The sequence below is a fragment of the Arvicanthis niloticus genome, chromosome 19 (genome assembly GCF_011762505.2).
Source record: "Arvicanthis niloticus isolate mArvNil1 chromosome 19, mArvNil1.pat.X, whole genome shotgun sequence".
NCBI lineage: Eukaryota > Metazoa > Chordata > Mammalia > Rodentia > Muridae > Arvicanthis > Arvicanthis niloticus.
Window position 1 is genome coordinate 48,356,023 of NC_047676.1, and position 26,023 is coordinate 48,382,045.

The 26,023-nt window shown below is 40.6% G+C and overlaps 1 protein-coding gene and 1 non-coding gene across 5 annotated transcripts in view; both read left to right on the forward strand.

Annotated features, from left to right (window-relative positions):
* Window positions 1-26,023, forward strand: part of Rnf180 (ring finger protein 180) — a 172,900-nt gene that overhangs the window by 64,209 nt on the left and 82,668 nt on the right. The gene's annotated exons all lie outside the window — the stretch shown is intronic.
* Window positions 10,922-11,047, forward strand: LOC117724093 (small nucleolar RNA SNORA17). The gene has a single exon (XR_004608777.1). It is a non-coding gene; the product is annotated as a small nucleolar RNA SNORA17 (small nucleolar RNA).

A 26,023-nucleotide genomic window follows, 5' to 3' on the forward strand; every position in this document is an offset into this window, starting at 1 on the left:
AGAAAGCCAGACTTCTCAACAGAGACTATAAAAGCCAGAAGATCCTGGACTGACATACAGACCCTAAGAGAACACAAATGCCAGCCCAGACTACTATACCCAGCAAAACTCTCAATCACTATAGATGGAAAAACCAAGATATTCCATGACAAAACCAAATTTACACAATATCTTCCCAGCACTTCAAAGGATAACTGATGGAAAACTCCAACACAAGGAGGGAAACTACAACCTGGAAAAAGCAAGGAAGTAATCTTCCAACAACCGCAAAAGAGGATAGTTACACAAACATAATTCCACCTCTAATAACAAAAATAACAGGAAGCAACAGTCATTTTTACTTAATATCTCTTAATATCAATGGACTCAATTCTCCAATAAAAAAGTAGACTATCAGACAGGATACATGAACAGGACCCAGAATTTTGCTGCATATAGGAAACGCACCTCTTTGTGAAAAAGACAGACAAGTACCTCAGAGTAAAAGGATGGAAAACAATCTTCCAAGCAAAATGTCCCAAGAGACAAGCTGGAGTAGCAATTCTAATATCAAATGAAATCAAGTTTCAACCAAAAGTTATCAAAAAAAAAATAAGGAAAGTCACTTCATACTAAAAGGAAAAATCTACCAAGATGAACTCTCAATTCTAAACATCTATGCTCCAAATGCAAGGGCACCCACATACATAAAAGAAACTTTACTAAAGCTCAAAGCACACATTGCACCTCACACAGCAATGGACAGATAGATCATAGAAACAGAAACTAAACAGAGACACAATGAAATTAACAGAAGTTATGAACCAAATGGATTTAATGGATATCTGTAGAACATTTCATCCTAAAACAAAAGAATATACCTTTTTTTCAGCACCTCATGGTGCCTTCTCCAAAATAGACCATATAATTGGTCATAAAACAGGATCAACAGATACAAAAGATTAATATAATCCCTTGCACCCTATCAGATCACTATGGAGTAAGGCTGGTCTTTAATAAGGGAATGGGGTAAAGGTATAACATCTGAAATGTAAACAAAGTATCCAATAAAAAAATACTAAAACAGTAATTGCTCCTTGTCTTCCGGTTTTGTCCTTTTGTTCCTGGTCCTTGAGGTAGCCCAGAACAGCTTACCAGCAGCTAAAGTAAAGGTTCTTTCTGCCATGTTATGCTACTCAGGTCCCAGGGAGCAGAATCTATTTTTATTACTATAAACTAAACAAACTGAAAATACATTCTAATCATCTCTGCCTTTCTGTCAGTTTGTTCCATAAAGACATCCTGTGACTTATCATATCTGATAACAAATCATAAGACCCTACATTAGAAGAGGTTCTGCTGTAGGGAATATTTTACAGAGGCCAAGAAAAATCTGGACCCTTCAGCCCAGATTTCCCTGCTCAGTATTTTAGTTTTAGACCGTGGCTTTTCACACTTTTTTCACCTTCAACCCTTTTGGCATGGGAAAATTTTACTTGTCTCTCTCTCTCTCTCTCTCTCTCTCTCTCTCTCTCTATATATATATATATATATATATATATATATATATATATATCTGTGTGTGTGTGTAAATAAATATTTACCAGTAATAAATAATAAAGAAATTTATTTTAAAATAATTTTTGGAATACACATACTTTTCCCATTTTAAGGACAAAATAGTAATTAAATTTGTTTAATTATATATAAGGTATTAAAATTTAAAGTAATTACTTCATATACATATAAATTTATTATTTATTAAGTATGAAAGAAAACACACTAAAGAGATGGATGTGCTTTTACATCTTGAGTAAAATCTGGACTGAATATTTGATTTTTCATGATGTATAACACACTAAACACTTTTCAGAGTTGATTACTATTTTAGTTTGATAATTGCTAGTGTTAAGAACACTACTTTCCATAAATACTTGGTATAAAATAGCACAAGTATGGTCAGGGCCATTTCAGAACTCATTGGAAATACTATGTAAATCCTAATACAAATTCATTTAACATGCTTTTCATAAAATTCAAGTCAGCTATTCAAAAACCAATTTTAAAATTAAGCATTCTAACACAATAAAATCCAAAGAGATATTAATTTTTGGAACTATTCTAGTTAATTCTAATGTATAACCATAATTTAAAACTTTTTTATAAAATTATTTTTATTTATGTATGTGGGTTTCTTGTCTGCATGTATGTATTATACACCACATGCATACATCATCTGCAGGGACCAAAAGTAGGTGTCAAAATCCCTGGAACTGGAGTTACAGATGGTTGTGAGCTACAACATCATGTTGGAACCAAACCAGGGTCTTCTGGTGCAGCCAGTGATCTTAACTGCTGGCACATCTCCCCAGCTCCGGAACAGTTGAGTTGTTTGTTCTAAAGTCATATTACTTATCTCTTAATGTTAATAGACTACATCAGCCAAAGATCAAAGGATAGAAACTGATGAATGATTGTGAACCTTCTTAAATGTAAAGACTGACTTCAAAGTTAATACTTTAACTTTGGAACCAAAGAATGTTAACAATATGGCCAATAGACAGCAATGGTCGTACCAACCAAAAAAACAGAACTTCTGTAAATCATGCTGTGTCCCAGGTACTGCTGTGGTCCCTTTAGCTATGTGACTCAATGTAATCTCAGACATCCCAATAAACTGTTACTCTATTATGGCTATTTTAGATATGAAGTTGGGTGTCTTGTCCTATGTCACCCATCCAGTAGGTAGCTGGATCTGGGAGTCAAACTCATACTGTGAGGCTCTTCACCACTGTGATCTGTCCTGTACTTTCATTGTATCTCATGGTTCTTTTAAGACCTGCTATGGAACCTGATAATGTGTGAGAAAAATAGCATTGCACATCTTAAAGACATGGCGTGTATTGGCAAACTACTATGTGTCTCTGGTTAAGTTTCCCACAATTCAGTGAATCAGCTACTCCATCTAGGTTTTAGTTAAATCTTCAAAAAATATTAAAATATATTTCTTTTAGGCTTGATGGTATGACCAAACTGAAAAATATTTATATAATGTGTACTTTACATAGTGAGATACACAATCATTGAAGCTCTCATTGTCATGAAAAAATATAAAATGAAGAATATTGCCATTTAAGATTTTTTTTTTTTTTTTCGAGACAGGGTTTCTCTGTATACCCCGGGCTGTCCTGGAACTCACTCTGTAGACCAGGCTGGCCTCGAACTCAGAAATCTGCCTGCCTCTGCCTCCCAAGTGCTGGGATTAAAGGCATGCGCCACCACAGCCCAGCTTAAGATTTTCTAGACGGTATTGGCAGGTATATTCTAGTAGCTGTAGGGTTTTGTGGTTAATCAAACAGAAACTTTCAAAGGAGACAATAGAAACCTATAACTTATATAATGTAGATAGAAAGAAATCATATAGACGGTTAATTTGAAATGTTAATACTTTCTGAATCACACAGTTTAGGCAAAGATCTGGAGCTGGTGTGTTACAAAGTTGAGACAACATATGTAGTCACCAGGTCATCTCTAGGACATTCTACTTCAGTGGACTACAAAAAGTTCCTCAGGAATGTCCATTAAGGAAAAACTAAGAGGGTTTCCTGGGATTTTAGTGCCCAGCAATGAGGATGCTCAAGAAACAGTGTGTCTTAGGAAGTGGCTCTAGGGTGATTCTTGATATCTTTGATAAACTGCTTAAGTGTCTACATTACATGAAGCCATGTTGCTCTCTAAGAGCAAGAATGGAAGCTTCTAGTATATGAACATGTTTTTATAGATAGCTGTCTATCAGAGATGAGAGATTAGGGAAGATGTGACATCATCACACCACTACCTGCATGTGCTTTTCCTTTGATGCCACCTCTACACCTTCCTACACCTGCTGCTCTCCCCTGTTGCTTCTGGGATTCCTACCCATGGAAATAGTACCTGGAATTCTTTTCATTTTAACACTTGTTCATGTCTCCCAGGCAGCTTCTCTAGGTAGCCTCTTCTTTCTTCTCAGTCTGCATTAATAGGCAACAGCTCCAAATTTATTCCTTTTTATTTCTTCAACCCAAATCACCTTTTCTATAGTTCCTGCCTGATAATTACACAGATTGCCACTCAAGGACCTTGCTTATCTGGTATTAATTGTATCCAACAATTTCTGTATGTAATTTATAGTCTAGCCAAATTGGATTCCTTTTAAACTTTTTTAAATTTATTCTTCTCTCATACATTATATCCTGACCCCAGTTTCCCCTCCCTCCTCCTCTCCCAGTCCATCACCCCCACTACCTCCTTTGTCTCCTTGTCATCCACTCCTTCTCCATTTCTCTTTTTAAAGGGCAGCCCACCCCCCATGCATAGCAACCAAGCATGGCATATCAAGTCATACCTCCCCTCGTATTAGGGCTAGACTAAGCAACCCAATAGAAGGCAAAGAGTCCCAAAAGTAGGCAAGAGTCAGAGGCAACTCCCACTCCCACTGTTAGGAGTCCCACAGGAATGCCAATCTACACAACCATAACCTATGTTCAGAGGGCTTAGGTCAGACCCATGCAGGCTCCATTGTTGTCTATTCAGTCTCTGTGAGCTCTTATGAGCCCAGGTTGGTTGATTCTGTGGGTTTTCTCGTGGTGTCTTTGACCCCTCTGGCTCCTACAATCCTTCCTTCTCATCTTCTGCAGGAGCTCTACCTATTGGTTGACTATGAGTCTCTGCATTTGTTTCTATCAGTTGCTCGATGAGGCCCCTCTGATGACAACTGAGCTAGGCTCTAATCTATGAGTATAGCAGAATATCATTAGGAATTATTTCATTGACTTTTTTTTTTCTTTTGCCACTCTTGTTTGGTTTTATCCTAGGTCTCTGGGCTATTCAGCCTCTGGGTCCTGAACCTCCATGTAGTAGCATTGGTAGGATCCCTCATATGGCATGAGTCTCAAGCTAGATGAATCACTGGTTGGCCACACCTACAATTTCTGTGCCACCCTTATCCCGGCACATCTTGCAGGCAGAAAAAAAATGTAAGTTGAAGGTTTTGTGGCTGGATTGGTGTCCCAATCCCTCCACTGAAAGTCTTTCCTGGTTGTAGGAGATGGCTGGTTCAGACTCCATCTCTCCCATCACTAAGAGTCTTAGCTGGGGTCACCCTTGTAGATTCTGGGTCACCCTCCATCTTCCCCCCCTCCACCTGATCCGTCCTGTCCCTGTCTCCACCCACACCCAGTCCACCCATGATATCTATTCTATTTCCCCTCCCCAGGCCCTCTTTGAGTCCACTTTGTTACTGAGATTCTCTGGGACTGAGGATTGTAGCATAGTTATCCTTTACTTTACAGCTAATAGCCACTTATAAGTGAGCACATGTTTGTCTTCCTGATACCTATACATTGTACCTATACATTGAATATTTTCACCTCTTAGGTTTCTCCCATGCTTACTTGTCTGGGTAATTCTCTCACACCCAGAGTGTGTTCTTAAAATGCATCTCAAATATTGGTGCCTATATGTATATAAGCATTCTTTCATGACATCTTCATCTCCTGTGTAGATAACAGTAAATTATTGTGTTCTTGGGTATGACTCTCAAATATGTCCTGTTCCCTCTATTATTTATTTCTGTTAAGTAAGGGAGAATTTCTCAAACTAGGTATCTTTCAGCCCTCCTTGGATGTCTAACATAGTGCTTAGGATTTTGACAGCCAAAAGAGAGATGTTACATGAGTGGATACAGTGTGTGGATACAGTGTAGGAACTATTTCCCAACTGTTTGTGAAGGCAACATACCGCATAGTGACAATTTTGATGAATTCATTTATGTACGACATACTTTGTGTTAATCTAGCTTTCAGAAAATTTCAGAATTGTGAGAGTCTTAAAGCATGTGCCATATGACAAGTAAAAAAAAAAATATCCACAGTTTTGAAATGGAAGACGTTCAGGAAAAGAATTTTTTAGTAAGTTAATGGATGGTATGACAATTCTTACACTTATCTCTTCATTTCTATTTCTGATTAGCAATATGTTAGGGAATTATTGAGTGAAAACAGAAAGAAGTTTACCAAATTTTGTTTGGTTTTTGTTCTTGTCTTACTAAAGTTCATAAACTGTTACTTTGTTTCTAACCTGCACCCTGTCCTTTAGCACTGCTTACAGGGTTGTCCATTACCGAGTATTTTTCCAACACCTATGGGCCTGATATAACAGTTTATTTGTTCACCATCCGGTTGGTCAGTAATGTAGACTAGCATATACTGGTCATTCCTTCTTTTGGTCCTACTCATATTACCACCATCAGCTGGTTCAGAAGGTCACAGGTCAGGATAGCAGTATTGCTAGGCAATTTAGCCTCCATTTAACGAAAATGAGAGTGCAGCTGCCTATGTGAATATTGCAGTCACAGACTGTTAAAGTAGGAAAGAGTCACTTCCTGGTCCTCCGGCCCTTACAATCTTTGCACTCCCTCTTGAGAAATATTTCTTGATTCTTAGGCATTTTGCAGATGTATCCATTGGGACTTAGTGCCACAACTTGTATTGTGGTTTTCTGTAATTTATTTCCTCAATTTCAGAGTGAGGTTTCCTCAATGTGGGGTCACTACAACACTTAACTGTGGACGTAAGGCCAAAAACTTAGGGTGCAAGTAGGGATCATTCTGGTGTAATAAAGTGGTTGTAGCTTCTTCTCAAAGCTGACGTCACTAGCCTTGGATAGTTGGTTAGGTTCCCAGTAGCAGGCAGGATTTCTCTCTGGTCGATCAGGTCTTCAGTCCTATTAGAGAGATATTGGTCACCACCAAGGTATGTGAACCACTGCTGTATACTTAGAGTTATTGTATCATCTCATTAGTTGTGGTTCACAGGTGTCATAGCTGCGTAAGACCCTTGTTTGCTTCCCTCCCTTAGAAATTTTCATGGGGCCTCCTGGTAGGTAACATGAAAGCTAGATCTCAGGCAGGAGGTATTTAGGTAGTTCCAACTCAGATTCTTCTGGGCCCTGTGTCTGAAGTGAATGGTGTCTCCAGCAAAAGGAACTTATTTTACACCTTTGGGAGTAACCAAAGACAATAACAATAGCCTGTAATGTTTGAGAATTGAACGTCAGAAGCTATACTTATGAAGTCATACCAGCATGACTGCCTAAACATGACCTAAACAAAAACAACAACAGACCTGCCAAAATGGTTGAAGGGAAAGAGCATGAAGCCTCAACCCTACACAAAGAACTACAGGTAACTAAGGGATGCTGAGAGGAGAAGAAATAGTTTTCCCCAAGGAAGAGCACACCAATTGCTTATCCAATACCAAATGGTCAGCCCTGAAAACATATACATACAGGTAACATTAAGCTGACTGAGCAGCAGGATGGATATATATATATATATGAACATATGTATAGTCGTGTAACAGCAATCAATGAAAAACATTACAGACTTGAAAGAAAACAAGGTAGGCTATAAGGATGGTTTGTGGAGAGAAAAGGGAAGGAGAATTGATATATTATAACCCTCCAAAGAGGAAAAAACTACGAAAAATAACCCAGTATACTAAATTCTCTTTCACATGGAATTGAAACTCCGTGATTCAAATAATTTCCCAGCATTAAAAATTCCCAGAACTGTTTCGGAAAGCAAACTGGGCACAGCTTGCGGCCAGGGAGAGCTGACATAGTGCACTAGGAAAGAAGCCCAGGTAGACAGAATCGGAATTTCTAGTGCTCATACAAGGAACCCAAGCCAGGGGAACCTTGCTTTCTTCTGTTCAGTGCTTTACTCACAGAAAATGAGAAAAAAAATGAGATTCCTGACATGTCTGTTCCTTACGATGTGTCATTTAGTTTATAGAGAATTTTCCCTTTAATTAAAGCCTAAGAATTTCTAGTACTGTTGGTTACAACAGTGTGAAATTACTCTTTTTCTATTTATTTACTGTGCACAGGGTACCACAGTGCATACATGGGGGTTGGTTCTCTCCTTCCACACAGGGATTGAACTCGGGTTTCCAGGTTTAGTGACAAGTTTCTTTACCCACTAAGCTATCGCTCTGGCTCTGCTGTCTTTTCTAAATGACAATTGCCTTTTCTCAGAATACTAATATTACTCAGTATTAATAATTTTTGTCAAAAATATTCCTTGAGTGACTAAGGATGTGACTTAGTTTTGCTTGTCACATAAGCATGAGGACTTGAGTTCACAAGCCCAGCACCTGCATAAGAGCCAGAGAGGAAGAGAGGAGTGGAGACAGATGGGCTCCTGAGGCTCACTTGGCTACCCAGGCTAGCAAATCCACGAACTCTAGGTTCAGGAAGAGACCTGTCTCAAAAAATAAGGAGGAGAGCAATCGAGAAGGGCACCCAATATTGACCTTTGACCTTCACATGCATATGCCTGCTTGTGCATGCCTACCTCGTTGCCCACAGCTCATGAACACATGTCATACACTCACAGACAGACAAGCATGGATACACATACAGACTGACAGAGACACACTCACACACCTTGAAAATGTTGTAATATAGTTTTATGTAACACGCAGACACACACACACACACACACACACACACACGCACGCATGCACACACGCACACACACGCACACACACACACACACACACGCACATATGGCAGGCCATACAGTTATATTACAACCATAAACAAAATTGAGAAGTGAACAACAAAATTTTACAGAGCTTTGGAGTCATCTTAATGTTTTTCTTCGAAACATCTGATCATGCATTTCTATATAACAAAGCACTTTTTCCTATATAACATGGTACATTTTCCACTTAGCAGAAAATACATACAGAACTAAAGACAGTCACCCTCAGGACAGAGTCACCTATAATTTTGAGATGATGATTATTCTGCCGAACTACACAGAACTCCAGAGAAATCTAAGATAGGCAGCACAGCTGGGGAAATCCGTAATATTTTTCCTAGTTGTTCTGTGAAATGTTTAGCACCACTTGCTAGAAGCATGGCAGTCTTTTGTAATTCTATTTTCCATCCTACATGTAATTAATTACCACAGTCATACAGTTGAATATTAAATATTTGATTCCTTCTTCCTTCAACCTGCACTGTTTTCATGTTCAGGGACAAAATTCAAATCTTACTCAATCCTTGAATTGTAGCTGATACATCTGTTATAAGTCATGCTTTAAATCTGTGGCTCTTTGCCTGTGGAGGATGTTGTACAAGTTCATTCACATGTCAGCTCACCATGTCTCCTGTTGTGTCTGTCACCTGCCATCATATCCTTCTCCAAAAAGCTCAGTTTTATCTACATTTCTCTCAGGTCCCTAAAACATACGAATATTTTCCAATATGTAGTTATTTCCCATATTGGTTTATCTACTTTATAGCCTCCATTTAAGAACTGTTTCATCCTTCAAGATTCATTTTAAATATTAAACTTCAAATAACTTACCTAGAAAAATTCACTTGATTCTGACACCTAGACTCTGTAAGATTTGTGTGAGTACTTCAATAAGGTATGATCCACTCAAGCTCAACAAGGTCTGTCATTTCATGTAATATCTGATAGGAAGCAATAAAATCTGAGTTTGAAGATTTTATTAAAAATTGCTTGTGAGTCATACATTCTCAGTAATGGAATCACCATTGAGAACAAGTCAAGTGGAAGGAACCCGTTCTAGAGCACAGAGGAACCTTCTCAAACAGAATCACTCATTTACATTCCCACTGTTCCAAGTGTGGTTCCATACGATCAACTCATTCATTTCAAAACTAGCACTAACTTGAAGGAAAATTTGGGTTTTTTTCTTTGTTTATCAAACTTTTAAAATATTACATTTGGCTTTATGCACTATACTTTTCCTTAAAAACATAAATTAAATGGAAAGCCATTCAGAGTAATTGGGGTTCTAAAAATGTTTGAGGAATAAATATCCCAGACAAAGTAATGTGAGGTTCTCACAAGTTTGCCTTAGGAAATTGGCCAGTGGGCAGCCTGAAGACACACACTCACTGTGAGCATGTGACACAAAGCTGCACCACTCCTGGTGATCAGCCACACCTGTTAGTCACTGTAGAGCAAATGCACTCCCCATGGAGAGAAGCCACACAGCAGGTAGAGTACTAAGTAACACACAGAAGCCACACAGGGTTAACCCTACACATGGTGGTTGATGGGTGTTAGAGGGTTAACCCTATACGTGGTTCGTGGGTGTTAGAGCACAAACACACCCGAACTGCCTTTCTGTCCATGCACACTGTCCTCGTCTGTCTGAACTTAGAACCTCATCGTTTTGCCTACTTTTTTCCAGATTTCCACCACTTAAGCCCCCTACTATTTGCCCTGTGGGCCACTCCCAGTGATTTCTGTCTACAGTCTTTGATAATATTTTTTTACTTCTGTATTCTCATAGGGATGAGCTTCCAGCCTACTTTAAGGATAGATGGGTTGTGCTTTTCAGCTTTCTAATAGATAACTTAAAAAAAAAAAGTATTCAAAAATTAAGCTTAGGTAACTTGTCAGCATGATTTCTTTACTGGTATTTTTGTTCCTTTGAGACAGTTCTAATCCCCTGCCTCAGCTTCCCAAAGGCTGAAATTACAGATGTGAATTTCCACTCCCAGCCAAGTATACTCTTAAACCTTTTTTGAAAATGAACATTATTTTCCCCTTTTATTAAACATAGACTCTTTTTTCATACAATATAATCTGACTACAGTTTCCCCTCCCTCTACTCCTCCCTGTGCCTCCCTCTCTCCTCTCCCCCCAACCACACCCCCTTTCTGTCATTCATTAGAAAAGTCTATGGAGAAGAAAACTGTTGAGCTCTCATGTGTTACTGAAACACTTTAAGATGATATTATGTACAAAGGTGATATTTGAACAACAGGAGGTGTTTATTGTTAAGCCAGCAATACTAAGGGGTTTAATTGTTTGTGGCCCTTAAATAAAAATATGTAAAAAAGTAAAGCTACCCCTGCCCATAGAGGCATTTGCAGGTATGGCTGCTGTGTCACATGTACACCAGTAGGTGGCAGAGAGGAGAGAGACTGTTTACCCTCAGAGACCTATGAATATTTAAATGATAAGTAGCCTAACGTTCCCTGAAAAAAGCAGGCTGAGACAACCATTAGACCAGCACCAGGGAGCCTGAACAGGGAGCTGTCCTGCCAGACCACAAGTCTGGTGCCAAGCAGGGCTTGTGGGTGGGGGACAGACTAAGCTCAGGATGACCCCCGCCTGGCACCATAATGCACAAGCAGGGCATAGCACTCCTGAGACCAGTCCTGACATGACTTCAGACACTGATAGACCCTGGGTGCTGCTAAGAAGAGCGTAAGTAGTGGAGAAATGGAAGGAAATAGAAGGATGTAGGCACAATGAAGAGAGGCAGACCTGGAGACTTGAGCGTAGTAAGGAACACCCTGATGTGAGTAGCTGGGGATGCCACCTGGGACTGTGATGGGTTTCTGGTCTGTGCTGCTACTGGAGATGACCTCTGTGTCCCTGGACCTGAAGGAGCAGGAGTCTGTTACCACCAAAAGACCAGGCTGATGCCCTTAGTCTAGGCTGTAACCCAGAGACATGTTGCTTTCTGAGGGCAGTAACTGGCCCTACCCCTCACCTGGGCATTGGTAGGAAAACTGGCCGAGTTCATGAGAACAGGAGACCTGACCCCACCACTATCAGCTGCAGTAGAGAGATCAACTGGCACATTTCGGGAGTTGTAGGTGAGCTGTCCTGAGGATACTAAGGTGGGAGAGCTGCACCCACCACTCTTCTCCTGTGCAGTAGTGCGGGTGAGAGAGAGATACCCTACTGTCTCTCACCCCTCACCATCTGTGGCAGGCAGGAGACCTGGCCCTAGGGTCATGAGAACCGGAAAGCTGGTCCTGCCCCATGCTCTCCCTGCTGCACTTGGGAGAGCTGGTCCTGCAGCTCAACTGGGAAACACAGTTAAAGCTGACCCTGGTGACGGAGTCCTAGGTGAGCCTTTTCCAGAGGCATGTGGAAGAGCTGGCCCTGCTAGTTATATGCCATACAGTGATATGGGTGAGGGAGACATGCCCCTCTCATCCCTTGCCACCTGCATGCTACAGCACTCAGAGGAGCAGGCCCTGCGCCTCACCTGGGCAGTGTAGCCCTGGATGTGAAGGTTGCAGTGAACAGGCGCAAGGGCATGAGTGTGGGAAAGTCACCCGTGACTCTTGACTGTTAAGTGGTGTCACACTCAAGGGAGAAATTCCCTTCTCCCTTCCCTTGTTGAGAGTAGAAGAACTGAGAATGGCCATGTCTGTCACCAACTGCAACACTTGGGAGAACAGGCCCTGTACCTCCCCTGGGCAGCAGGGCCCAGGGTTTACTGGTGAACCATCCCCGAAGGCAGGAGAGCTGGTTGGCTGACCAGCTCAACTACCTCTGAGACCCAGATTCTTGGTTTTGAATTGACCCACCCCAACATTTACCCCATCAGTGAACTGCTGGAGGTCATGAAAGGACAGGTTCTAACAGATCCAAAGCTGCAGGATCTCCATGGCAACAGGCTATCCAAGAGGAGTCCCAGTGAGGATCCAGTATTGATAGAATAGCAGGAGCCAGAGGCTCGAACCAGAGGCTTCCACGATGAGATTTTTATTTTTTTTTCTCTGTTGGGGGACAGATTGCAAGGGTGAAGGGTGGATACCAGGGGAGGGGGAGAGGAGTGGGATTGGGGTGCATGATGTGAAATTCACAAGAACCAGTACACTTTTAAGAACATGGAAAAAATTAAATATATCTCAGAAAGGTAAAATTTATTATATATAAGTTGTTTAGAAACAACATTTAGAACATTTAGAAGTATTAGCAAGGGACACTTAAATCACTAAGGAATTAGACATAAGAATATTCATGAATTCATTTGTTTCTGTATACACATACTTCTTTATGCAGCTAACAGAAGAACCATTTTCTCCAGTGCTTTCCCACTCACAGATGCCCACACTGGTATTAAGCCACTTGGTTTTAAAAAGAACATTGAGACCATTAAACATCTTGAAGTACAGCTTCGTTATATACAGCAAACTTAATTGTAGGTTTTAAACTTTTGCAGATCACTTTATCTTTTGGGGGGAGGGGCATGTATACATAGCACGTATAGAGGTCAGAGGTCAACCTCATGTCAGTTCTTGTTATATTCCTTTTTTGAGACAGGATGTCTTAGTTGTTGGTACTTTAGTTTCTGTGTTTATATGGACTCTAATCTTGTCAAAGAAGGAGCACTGCTGTGCTCAGATTTGTAGGAACTCTGGAGATCTGAACTCAGGTTTTCATGCTTACACACCAAGCACTGCCCCCATGTCCTCCCAAAACCTGCGCGTCCTTTGATATTATGTGTAGGAGCAGAAGTGAATACAGAACTTTATCTTCACTGCTCTGTAACCTAACAGACCGGGGTTGAAGCACACTTGAAAGAGGCTGTTGTACCTGGCTGTCACACAGCCCCCAAGGACTGGAAGTTGTCTTGACAATCCTTCAACATGGAAGTCTGGCAGTAGATCAAGCCAGCAGCATGCTCTGTGGGAAATAAAGGGCAGAAAAGGGGGAAATCATTTTAAAGGGAGCAAGTATTGTGGGGAGCCTGGAAACAGAAAACCCTGTTGTCACGGGGGGTGGAGGGTGCAGACTGGAGTCAAAAAATGACTGGAGACCTGGAAGAGCAACCAGGGCAATGGCTCTAGGACTTCACTTCCCTAGAACACTGCTAAAAACTAGGGGACAGACATCTAAAAGGCTTAAGCAGCACATTGGGAAGCCTGGCCAGATGGCAGAGAAAGAAACACAGCTCCAGTTACAGTTGTATGACATAGACGGTTGTATTACATAGACATACTACCTAGTGTTACAGCATGTAGATTGGTGTTGCTCTGACCCTAGGGCCTAAAGATGTTCATACATTCAGTATGTCTAAGATTGGCTAAAATAAGAGTCTTTCTGGCCTTGCCATCCTCAGATTTTTGTTGTTATTTGTCTTTCTAGCACAGAGGTACATGTAGCTTAGGCTGGCTGCATTTTAGAGCGATTACTATTCTTGGCACAGTACGGATACCGAGACAAGATTTCTGTGGATTAGAAAATCAGAAAATAGAGCACCAAGGCAGTCTGTGGAGATCTCTAAATAACAGTATCTGTAGAAAGAGACCTTAGTGGAATCAACCTAGAGTGGTTACATCAGTGCCCACTAATGACATTTATTTCAAACCTGAATTACCCAAAAGCACACCATTCAAATGTGTCAAGAGGTAGACAGCAGTGTCTGTGGCGTGCATGTACACACAAGACTCTCAGGAGAACTGGCTGGGCCTCAGCCTGCTGTAATTCACACAAAGTTTGACATTATTAACTGATAATCTGGATTGTTTTAGAAAAACACACTGCACATAAATGGAAACTTGCTCATGTTATCTTGTCAAAGGTGTCACCATTTCCTCAGAAGCAGGGCCTTTGGCTGCCATCCTAGCTTGTTCGTAAGTGGGCATAGCCATGGTAAGAGACAGAGTCCTTTGGAAACAACTTTCCTTTGATGTTTACACAATTTTGTTATGCTCGTTTTCTAAGAGCACAGCCTGAAGTCCACTCTGATGACAGATTCTGAAGTCTATGATCATTTTTCCTGACTGGAAGTACAATGTTGCATGGTAAATATCTCAGCATTGACTCATCATGCTTAAAGGAACATCATAGCAATAAGAAACATTCATAATGGCTATTGTTCTGTCCCACAGCCTGGTGACAACTGTCATCCCTTGCTTTGATTCAGGGAATTTGCCCGAGTACAGGTGGGATGATACTATTTGCCTCTGTGAGATTACCTCACTTAGTAGAATGTCCTCAAGATTTGTCATTTGGTTGTGCTAATGGACCGGGCTATTTATCGTCTGTGCAATATGGCAAAAATAAACAGTATGTCAGTGAACTTTGAGATGTCTTTCAGACCCTGCGTTCATCTCTTTTGGGTATAAATGACCAGAAATGGAGTTGCCAGCTTTCATTCTGTAAACCTTTTTGAGGACCTGCAGTGTCTGTCCCACTCTCCCTGTCACACAGCAGTGTATAAAGCTCAATTTTCTCCACCTGCTGACCAGTATTTGCTGTTCTTTTATAATCGCCACCCAAACAGCAATGGGGTAAAATCTTCCTGGGGCTTTTATTTGCGTTTTCTTGATAGTCAGTACTGGAGATTTTCTCTATGCACTTGCTATTGTATGTCTGTAGAAACAGAAATTGTTTTCTGCCCTTGGTGTGATTAGGTTTCTATTGTTAATTATTGAGGTGTAGGGGCGCCTTACATAATTTATAGATTAGCCTATAGCCAGATGTGTGGTTTGCAGATATTTTCCTATCGCACAGTTTGTCAGCTTGTCTGTTGATTGTTTCCTCTGTTATGTGGATTATTTTCTCTGATTAATTCCACTTATTTGCTTTTGTCTCTGTTGTTGTTGTGACTGTGAAACCATCAGCAAGGAACCCCAATAATTCTGATTATTTTTTTTCTCATTCTTAAAAAGCTGACATTTTAAATTTTTTAGATTGATTTTACAGTGGTGGCAGTTTTTATGGGTGTTGTAGGGGGGTTGTTTGTTTGTTTCATGAGATCATACTGTTGACTTTTCTACCAGTTAAACATAATGGAGGAAGACATATTTTAGGGTCATTTTTTCCTATGTAGTCCAGTTGTCCCACAGCATGGAGTTGTAGGAATTTCATTACTAGTCTACTTTGTACTCTGCTATCCAGAGTGGAGTTCATGGACATAGGACACTTGAGAACTTGCTGGAAATGGCCTGTCGTTATCCCATATCGACCATATCATTATATGTCTGCCTATATGTTGTAGTGTTCATGCTAATATATCTCACAGGTGGCTCATTGGCTATGTGCTGCCTTTGTTTCCTGCTGTTTCTGATCAGTAGACAGCTGACTTTGTTATTGGTAGCAGTAGCTTTTGTTGCATGCTACATTTTTCTCAACCATTTTTGGGGGAACATTGACTGTCTCTCTGTCTCTGTCTCTGTCTCTGTCTCTGTCTCTGTCTCTCTCTCTCTCTCTCTCTCTCTCTCTCTCTCTCTCTCTCTCTCTCTCTGTGTGTGTGTGTGTGTGTGTATGTGTGTGTGTGTGCATGCCTGCCAAATGAAGAATGGAGTGGTCTATCAGGCAATTGTCTCAAAGCATTGTGCCCCAATTGAGTTAAAAGCTGTTTTATTGATTGTGGTATTTTATAGCTAACTGAATTATTAATTTGACTTCATTTGGCAGGTGGAAAGTTTTAAACCCAGAGATCTTGTGACACATCGTGCTCTCTGGCATAGATGTCTTACCTTTCTCCTAAAGATATGCTAGTGCTGGTGAATGTTTTATAATCTACCTGCATGGATACAAATACATAACCATTATCTTTAAAAACAGACATCCTCATTTGAAAATGCTTATTTTGTACAATCTTTTTTCAAGGAAAACAAATATGCACTCTAAATGGGGAGCATAGTGAGAGTGCTGCTTGGCTCCTAAGTATTTGCCAACCAGAACCAAATGCCTTCGTAGGCAGGAAGTGCTCGAGTGCTGTTCACTCATATGCAGGTGTCTGCCGGGGCCGACACTCAGGAGCCAAGCAGATCTGAGTGCGTTTCCTTGGCACATTATTTCTTCTCCATCCCCTCTCCTTGTGCAGGGAGATGGATTCAAATTAAAAGAGACACTATATTTTTCCACATTAACCATCAGTATACCAACACAGCAGCAGCATTTCAGACTCTGCTTTCTATAGGATGGTACCAGTGTTGTATAGTATGGCATATGTAGGAATACTGTACAAATTATATTCTATTTTTAGAGACTTAATAAACATACCAGTATAACAAAAGCTTCCTTGGGTGTGTCTGTCTCGGGGTCTGTTGTCTTCATGCAGCTGAGTATACCCATGAATGCAGACAGACACAAAATTGAATATTTACTTTAAACATTTTGAGATTGGTGTGTGTGTGTGTGTGTGTGTGTGTGTGTGTGTGTGTGTATTATTTGTTGTTATTTGATTTTTTTTTTTTTTTTTTGGTTTTTGAATGTGAGCTTTTTAGATTATGTCAAGCCCCCACAGCAGAAGGTTGAACATATCTGCTGGTGACCTTCAGTAAAGTTGGTGAGTTCTGATTTATCCAGTATTTCTACCACTACGTATGATAAGCCTTCTGAGTCAGTCATATGCATGTTGATCAGAACATATTTTGTTTGTAATAGACTAACATGACTTTGAGGCTCTTCACTCCTAAATGGAGTTATTGTGCATGCCGTCCTGAATTGGTACACCTGAAAAAGCCCGTGGTTTGAATTCCCCAATACAACTGTGACAAAGCTACCTCAGTGTTAATGTGGAACTTGCTATGCAGCCAACGCTAGCCTTCAGCTCACTGAGATTAGAGAAGTGAGGTAGGACATCACTACTTTACAACCTCTTGGCAGTAAGTACTATCGAAAACCTAGCTTTACTGCAGTGCATTGCCTTCTGTGATGCCACCAGTGACCTCCTGTCTCCTCACTGTATGGACCATACCTTCACTGATCCCTTGAACACACTTACTGTGGCTTCTGCCTCCCACCTACACCACTGATATCCTCATTCATTCACATTGCTATCCAAATATCCCTCCTTACCTCGCTTAAAGGACCCAAACATCCTAATGCGTTTCTCCTTAAATCCTAATGATCTGCTATGGTCTTAGTTAAGGGTAAAGCAGTGCTGAGATTTTCTAGAAGTGGTTTCCAGTTCTTCAGTAGAAGAAACCCACGCGTTTCATCCAGGTGACTTCTCCTGTATGCTGACATGTGTTCCTCCCATGTTTTTCCCCTCGCTGTTCCCCTCCTCTCAGCCAACTATCTCTGTGCATTGTCTGCCAGGAGCAAATATAGTTCCACAGAAATCAAAGACATACAGCAGTGCTTCTGGGGTTTCATCTTTTGAATACCTTTTAAAATCATTTTGTTTTTAATTCTCTGTGGAAATAATATTTCTGAAAGAAAAGGCCCCTGAAGAAAGCTCTTGAGCTTGGACTTTTGATAGGAAGGGTTCTGAGGGAATCCAGTGACAAAGGTGTGACATTAGGTATAAAACTAGTTCAATGAATTAAAAATTCATTGGCCATCTTGATCTAAATAGCAAGTTTTAGGCTAGTTGAAGCTACATAGTAAGGCCCTCTTTCAAACAAACAAACTGAGAATGAAAGGTATTCTGATTGTGTTGTAGACATTCACATCTGTTGCACTACATGTTCTGTGTGTCCTCTTACCTGGGGTTTGAGAAGGGACACAAGTGAATGTGAACGTGTGGGAGGCCTGTATCTACCTACTCTGGTCATTGATATTAAAGCAACAGGATAAAGGTCAAATGACAGCTGAAAATCCCCAGGAGTCTAGTGTAGGAGGACATGGGAGGGGTTGGAGAGGGAGAAGGGGCAGTGGGATGAAAACACATTGTACTCACGCATGGCAGTCTCAAAGCTTACACCAAAGTTTAATGGTGCTGATAGGAAGCAGGGCTGGTGGCCGTTTCCTGCCTTGGACCCAGGCTTCGTGCCTTGGATTCAGGCTTGCATTAGCAGCCAGCCCTCTGGCCCTCAGGGTTGTAGCCTCAGACTACATGTTGTGCCAGATTTTCTTGGTTCTGAGGCTTTTAAGACTTTGAGCTCCCTGGTTCTCCAGCAGGCAGATGGCCTACTGTGGGTTTTTGAAGCTTACATAATTGATGAGAGGCAGAGAGAGAAAATGCATAAACAAGAATTAGTGTGGCTACATACCTTTTGAACACCTGAATATCTTCTCAAATTCACTGAAAGTCATTTAGTCAGACTGAGAAGAGATTCAAGATTGAAACAAAAATTAGGGAATTGTGTTTGCTTCATTTCTAGGCAAAGGAAAAGAATTTTAGTATCTGTGAAATTGCTAAGGAAAATATCCAGATATGAAGCATATGGATGATAGCTCCACCTCAGTTGTGTAGCTTTGAGTCAGTTTCTCAGACAAGAAAAATGCATCATTGATGTTCAGGACTCCTCATAAATAGCTAAAGGTCATTTTGAGAAGACTAGAGGAAAGTGACCTCCCTCCCATAGAAATGCCATCCCAGTCTCTCTCATCCCCAGCCAAGGAAATCATGGATACCTTCACAGCCACCAAGGAAATCACGTAAAAGCTTCCAGTGCAACCCTAGGACAACACAGGAAGAAAGGATACACCAGAAAGTGTGTAGACTGGCCTTTTCACGTGTCTTCAAGTTCAGGGTCTTGTAGTTAGTGTTAGCTCTCTGCTGCATTAGTACCAGCCCCATTCCAGTCTGAGACAGAGTGGTATGGAGTGAGCTGACATTTGTGTGGTAGAAAGACCAAGCAAGGAATGTAACGTGCTATTAGATGATGGTGGTGGGCTTTGGACAGTGATTCTCAGGACTGGGAAGATATCCATAGCTACATTTTCCATTCTTGTAGTTTTACTAAGCCCTGACGCCTGAGGTGATACCACTTGGACAACAAAACAATGGGCTTCAGATTTCTACATCAACTTGTTTTCCAGCTCGTACCTCCATTAGACTAAATCCATTGGTCTTTGGCTCTGGTCAGTGCTCCACAGCACAAAACTTCTGACATTTCCTGAAGGCATACTGGCCACAACTGGCCACAACTCATCTGTGCCACTGACATCTCCTTTCTATGAGATTTTCCCAGGGGGTGGGGGGGACTAGTTTATGAAGACTGGGATAGGTGTAGACCTGCTCAGATGAACAGAAATCAATTCATAGTTCAAGGGGTAAAAGCAATCAGGGAAAAACAGTCTTTCTTCAAGTCTTTCTTGAGACAAAACCTGTATCAAAACAAAAGAATGGTCTGAAAAACAAAACCAAATTCTGTATCTCAAGGAAGTAGGTAAACAAGAGAAACTGAGCCCACAGTCAGAAGGAAGTAATAAAGGTGACTATAGAAACTGTTGAAAAAGAGACTAGATCAGCAGTTCTCAGCCTATGGGTCACAACCCCTTTGGGATTGAGTGACACTTTCACTCAATATCAGATATTTACATTATAATTCATGGCAGAAGCAAAATTATGAAGTAGCAATGAAGTAATTTTATTTGGGGGGCTTACCACAATATGAGGGTAATATCAAGGGTCTCAGCATTAGGAAGGTTGAGAACCACTGCTCTAGGGAAATAGTTACAGAGAATCAAAAATGAAGAGGGGATTTTTAAAGCAAATCATTTCTTGGAGAGGAAAAATAATTTAAAATTGGAACTGAAAAGAAGACATAATAGATATAACACAACATTATAAGAAACTTACATATTTTTCTTATATTAAAGTTTTTAGATAACATTTAATAACATCATTTGCCCCTTTCCTTTCCACCCTCTGACCTCTTCTATGCCCTACCCTTCTTTAATTGATTGCCCTTCTCTCTGATTATTATTGTTACATAAATATGCATAAATGTATAATATAACTTACTGAGACCATTTAGAGTACATTGTTTATATAACATTCCAGAGCTCACTACTCTATAAACATTTATATGCCAACATTTGGATAGGTGTCATGAAGTGTACACACTCTTTGATGCATGTACCCTACCAGGACTGGATCATAAAAAAAGAAAATCTAAACAGACTAATGAGAAAGGAGATTAAATTACTTATAAAATGTCTTAGACATAGACAAGACATCTGAACCTAATTGGCCCCACTACTGAATTATTCCAAACACTTAAAGAAGAACCAATGTCAAAAATAATTTAAAAGTAGGGACTATTACATATTCACTTTATAAGGCTAGGTGATACTAAATCAGAAAATACAATGTCTCTCATAAACCCACAGGCAAAATGTTGAGCCGTGAAAGGGTGGCTTGTTTTCTGGTAGAGCACTGACTAAGAAATGGCCAGGGACCCTACAAAGGACGGAATACATTTCGCCAACGCTCCCAGAGTCCAGGCTCCTGACACATGGCAAAGATGTCCATTGACCCGCACCGTCCAGTCACGTAGGGCAATGCCCCTACCAGCCCCTCCACAGGTAGAGGGCTTGACTACAAGCCTCAGGCCCTAGAGAGATTTCCATATTAATGAGATATTTAAAGGCCAGAGGGTGTAGCCAATTATGTATTCCTTTCCCAGACCCTCCTCCCCCCTCCTTCCCTATTTAAGTCAGGTCTGCCCTGACCTAAGTGGGGGATACCTCCAGATCCATCTATATCCCGCCATAAAAATAAACCCTTTTGGAACCATGGACTTTCTCGTGTCTTTTGGGGCCCACCATGAGGAACTGTGGAAAAGGTCTCAACAACCAAGCCATATCTAATCTCCCCTAGAGAACTTCTCTGCATTCCAGCCATGGGGACCACATGGGGGCCAGCCCGCAGCCCCCAGTCTCTGTTTGTCTGCTGCCCCCCAGTGGCGTGGCGTCTTGGGGCTGAGAATAGAGACCACCAGCCTCAAGGTCCACTCAAGAGCCCTGTGCCCCACCTGGCAGTGGTGGCGCACGCCTTTAATCCCAGCACTTGGGAGGCAGAGGCAGGCGGATTTCTGTGTTTGAGGCTAGCCTGGAGAGAGTCCCGGGACAGCCAGGACTACACAGAGAAACGCTGTCTCGAAAAACAAAAACAAAACAAAACAAAACAAAACAAAAAGAGCCCTGTGCCCCCACGGGACTTCAGATTGAGTAAGAACTCCCCACGCCGCACCTGCCCAGTTCCTTCGAGGAGTGAAGTCAGTCAAAGATCCCAAGCTTCTGCTTCTCTCTGGAGGCGTGCCTACACCTGCATGCCCACATGCAAGCTAAGCATCCCCACAGCAAAATACTTAATAAAATACTTGCAATCCATATAAAAACATTTTTAAATTTTTCTTCATGGTCAAGTGGAATTAATGCACTTAACTCAATAAACATAGAATTATAAATGGAATAAAATAAATGCAGATACCAAAAAAAATGACAAAATTCATATGATCTTTTCACTGTATGCAGAAAACTGACCAAGTAAGCATAGTTATTTTAAAGAAACTCTTAACACAGTAGATACAGAGCAAATGTACGTCAGTTTAACACATGCTAGATAATAACCCAGTACCAACATTTGGTAGGTATTATGGTTTGATCCCAGGGCCACATGAATACTAAACTAGCACTGTGTTCAAAATAGCACTGGAGGTTTTGCCCAGAACATTAAAAACACCCTGTTTACAAAGGAGGAAATGAAAGTGTTCTGTTTATAGACTGCTTGATCTTATTCACAGAAAATTTTTTTATGCTACTTTCCCATCTTAAAATAATAATGAACTTTGTAAAATGTTAGGTCACAAACATTAAATGACCAAGGTGTTTCTGTATACTAATAGCAAATCAGCTAAAAACCATCAAGAAAACCTCACTGAAATAGATACAAACAACAAAATGAAATAGTAGGAATAACTTAAGTGAACAGAACCAAGTATTTCTATATCAGTGAAAAAAATGAAAGAATCTACAGATAAAATGGGATGATAACCAATATTCAAAGTCTAGAATGATCAATATTATTAATATGTCTGTACTAACCCAAGTCTTGTACAGCTCAAAGATTCAGTGAGTCCTCGTGATAACAGATAAGCAGCACTAAATTCTGGATATGTACTCGGTGGTATGAGCCAAATACAGGAAATCAAATAGACCTGAACCCCATTTCTACCAGATTCAACTCAAGAGGATAAAAGACTTCACTGTAGGACTTGAGAGTTTGCAACTTCCAAAAGGAAAGAGAAGAAGGCAGGTGTCCTGGCACACCTGTAATCAAGCATTTGGGAAACAGGAAAATGATAAGCTTGAATCCAGGCTGGGCTGCAGGGAAGATGGAAACATAAGGTAAAATCACTGGTGTTCTTCCAGGTGTAACATCTGGATAGAATACTAAAGTGGAGGCAATGGAAACAAAGTATCTGTCATTATTTATATTATTTTATACCAAGCTTGAAAAAGAAATTATTGGTACCATAGAGGAAACAATATGCAGGTGGAACAATAGCCTGTGAATGGGAGAAAATGTTTGCAAACTCCATATGATGAGGTGATATCTGCAGTACCTAAGGAATGTTAACAACTTAATAGCAAAGCCTTCCCATTTAAACAATTGTCAAAATAGGCATTTCTTAGATGAAACGCAAATAGCTAACAAAAATGTGAAAATTGAAAATTGATTAACATAATTATTAAAGAGTCAGAGTAGGCTGCTGTAAATAAATATTACTTTATATCTACTAGATAAAATGTATTAAGTATTGGCAAGGAAGTGGAGAAAAGGACCCTTACAAACTTCTGATGGAAATGTAAATAGTATATCTGTTATATAAAACAGTACAGAAGCCCTCTAAAAATTACAAATAAAACTACCATACTGTCCAGCTCTTGTGTATAACTCAGCAAGTTGCACCAGCATGGCCATATTTATTACAGCACTATTCACAGAAGCCAAGATATGAAATCAGTCAACTTGTTTGTCAATGGCTAGGTGGACACAGAATATTTTGGGGCAAGAAAGATGTCTCAGGAGTTAAGACCCTTGGCTGCTCTTCCAGAGGATCCAGGTTTGAGTCCTGGTGCCCACAGTTAATAGCTGAGTGTAACTCAAGTTTCACAAGATCCAGTGCTCTCTTCTGGCCTACTTGAGCATCAGGCACACACACTGTACATAGACCTATATGGAGATCAAGCACCTGTGCACTTAAATAAGTAAATAATTTTAAAAGTAAATTAAGATAATATATTTTTAATATATATTTTATATATAATATATTCAGCCATTTAAAATTCTCAGTGAAATAAGCTAGACACAAAAAGACAAATACTGTGTGATTTCAATCATGGGGTATCAAAAACAACTGATATCATAGAAGGTATTGAATTGGTAGTATCTGAGTTGTTGTAGGTCCAGAATGTTGAGGAGTCAGTGTATGCATGTTTTCAGGCACAAGAAGTAAGCTAAAGATAGCAATTGCACAACACAGCCACTATAGTTAATATACTGTGTTCTTGAAAAATGCTAGTGTGGATGTAAATCATCCTCAGCACAAATTTGATAGCTACACACTAGCTAGATACAGTCATTCATCAAAGTTTATGTGGTTTATACATGTGTACAATAAATACACAGAATTTCATTTAAAGAATAAAAATAAATGTTAAAAGTGGGGCTTGAGGAAGTGGCAGATATGTAGAAAAGCCATCTGTTTTAGTGCCAGCTGCAGAGTTGTATATACAAAGAATGGTGGTGGGGAAGGCTTCCCTGAATTGAGTAGTCCTAATGTGGAAAGCTTGAAAGTCATATACTGCATCTGAGAGGAGAACAGTGGGCTGAAAGGGGCTGCACGGCATTGCAGACTGGTGGGCTGGTGGCCAGAGGCCTTATAGGTGCGCGAGCTTCATCACTAGATTCTGGGAAATACTGATGAGAACAGGTAGTTCTCTGGGCAAGTTAGTACTTACTGAAGACAATATTGACAGACAACTTCTAGGAGCCCTGCACCGCTACCTCTCTTATCCGCAGATGGTTTCATTCTGGGACCGTGCTCACTAGTAATCAGTCAACACAAATTTGACTCCATGACTTGTTTGTTTGCTTTTGTGTTTGTCTTAAGAGATAAAAAACATGAGGGATGGGTAGGGAAGTAAAGAAAGGTCTGAGGGATTCAGAGGGAGGAAAGAATATGTTACTTTGGTAACATTTTGTAATGCTAAAAAATTATTTTTAAATAAAATAAAATTAGTACAATGTCTCCTGAGGTCTTTCCCATGATGTCCCAAACCCTTCCAGGATTTGTGGCCATGGCTGAAGTAGATTCCTGGCCTCACTGAGATTTTTGGCCTCTTGTGGGCCAACCTGGTGAAATACTGAACCTTATTCTGTCTGTTTCTTGGTCTATTCAGTGACCCAGGGTGAGCTCTGTAAGCACTTCCTGAGGTCATGGTATGAACTTATCTGAGGCCTGAGTTCTCCTTGCTACTGCATGTTAGAGTCAGAGGATAGTTTGGACCAAGCATCCCCAGGACCACTGAGATGACATTTACATGAGAGAAGCCGAGACCTAGAATCTTCGAAATTAAGTGGAGGTAGGAGGGTCAGAAGTCCAAGGTCATCATAAGCTACATAATGTGTTCCAGGCTAGCCTGAGCTATGAGAGTCTGTTTCTAAATGTGTGGGTGTGTGAGTGGAAAGAGAGAGAGAGAGAGAGAGAGAGAGAGAGAGAGAGAGAGAGAGAGAGAGAGAGAGAGAAAGACTTATCCCTTCCCTTAAGAGACTGGTAGACCCATATTAATGATTTATTTTTGTTTAAATTGTAAATACTCATTTTATGCTTTCAGGAGATCAGAATGTTCCCGGCATTTTGTGATATTCTTTTTGTAATATTTTGTATTAAAAAGCATTTATGACAGTTAAGCTACAGAAAATAATAAGTGAGAAGTTGAAGACAAGTGTGAAATTGAAGGAAAATAAGAGAAACTCTAAAGTAGGAGGAAGGTCCCAAGGGAGGGAAAAAAGCCAACTTTCTTCTCTGTTACAGGGCCACAGCACAAACTGGACAGAGATTGACATAATTTCTATTGAGATTGATTTGTTCTCTAGACTGTTATGGGCTGAGCCAATGGAGGGTCTATGTACTGCATGCATGTCCCCCTGACTCAACAGTGGCTATGAGTATGTACAATTCACGTGCTGGGTTGGCTCTGCCTCTGACTCAGGCTGTGTGAGTTCCAACCGTGATTGTTTGGTCACTTGGCTGCCTTTGCGGCTCTCCCACAATGCTGCTGGTTCAGGTGCTGTTACTTAGACTAAGCCGTCTTTGCTCCCACATTTAGGAGTCGCCATGCTCCTAAGAGGTAGCTGTATTTGTTCCTCATTAACTCCTTGTCAGTGCATGGTCTGCAGACTTGGAGGCTTTCTTGGATGCAATCTGTTAAAATTAGTTGCAGATATAACAGAGAAATGGTGCCCAACATATTCTTATTAGGAGGGATCTAATGGAAGCTGGCTAGCCA